Source organism: Tamandua tetradactyla, chromosome 3, assembly GCF_023851605.1.
Source record: "Tamandua tetradactyla isolate mTamTet1 chromosome 3, mTamTet1.pri, whole genome shotgun sequence".
NCBI classification, from domain to species: domain Eukaryota; kingdom Metazoa; phylum Chordata; class Mammalia; order Pilosa; family Myrmecophagidae; genus Tamandua; species Tamandua tetradactyla.
In genome coordinates this window covers 43,350,957-43,352,228 of record NC_135329.1, presented here as the reverse complement: position 1 = coordinate 43,352,228, position 1,272 = coordinate 43,350,957, and the positions used below count along the sequence as shown (strand labels likewise).

General features: G+C 38.4%; 1 pseudogene; it reads left to right on the top strand.

The window, feature by feature from the left end:
• The first annotated feature begins 448 nt into the window (after positions 1-448).
• On the top strand, positions 449-1,272 carry LOC143676052 (telomeric repeat-binding factor 1-like; annotated as a pseudogene).

Here is a 1,272-nt window from a genome sequence, read left to right as displayed (position 1 = left end):
AGGTTCTAAGAGAAACATCAAGAAGAGCCACACAGAGTCACGAGGCCGAGAGCCTGCACAGTCTGAGACCTTTAGAGACGAAGGAAAAGGCTCCCCGGGGAGCTTCATGAAATAAGAAACCTGGAGAGAAAGCTAGTGGAGTTTGCCATGTTCACCATGTGTCTTTCCAGGCTAGAGAGAGAAACACTGAACTTCATCGGCCTGTCTTGAGTGAAAATTTTTCTACAGAAAGCAGCTGTGTAACCGTATGGTGAAGTGGCAGGAGCTGAGTTGCTGTGACGTCATTAAGATGTTTCTTATCCCTGTACTGCCTTTCTTCTAGGAAATAGGAGACCCTCTTCTTTGACAATGAGTAGATGAATCCTTATGTTGCAAAGTTCCCTGGGAAAAGGGAGTTCAAGCAGATCAAGATAAGTAGTGAAGCTATTAACCATTCCATTTTCACAGCATGGAAAATGGCAATTTTAAGGAAAAGCAGAAGTCTTTGAAAGGATATTTGGTGACCCAAATTCTTATGTCTATTTAAAAAGGAAATTGCTTGCAATGATCTCTCAGAAAGATACCTTCCATTCTATGTTTTCAACATTTCAGCTATAACCCATGATGGAGAAAATTAAGAGTTAAGTGAACTGTGTTCTAAGTGAAGTCATCAACCTTTCTAATAAAGGCAGGAGCAAAAGTAGTGAAAAGTAAGAGAACAAGAACGATAACTTCTTAAGATAAACCTAAGGATAATAATAGCACAAAGTGGAAATTGAAGCTAATTTTCTTTTTGTTTGTTTGTTTGTTTAACATGGGCAGGCATCCAGGAATCAAACCTGGGTCTCCAGCATGGCAGGCGAGAATTCTGCCATTGAACCATCATTGCACTGCCCAAAGCTAATTTGTATTTAGGAAAAGGTCTCACAAAAATCTCTTCTTTTCTAAGTTACAATGTAGAGGCCAACAACAAGATCTTGCTAAGAAAGGGAAAAGAACAGGAACTCTTCAAAGTGGAAGAAAAAAGAAGAAAACTGTAGAAGAGCCCTGAAAGAAAGAGAACACATATTTTAAACAACCAGCTAATATCTCCTGAAGAACTTTGATCCAGGAAAAAACAAGCATGGCTTTTGAAAGAAAAGGAAAATCTATGATCTGGCATGAAGAATTATGGGGAGGGAATGTGGCCTAAAACATTATTACATTATAAATTTAACAACTGAACAAGCATCATGTAAAAGATGGAAGCCTATGAACAAACTAAAACTGATTTGCTCAAGTAGTAATGACTGA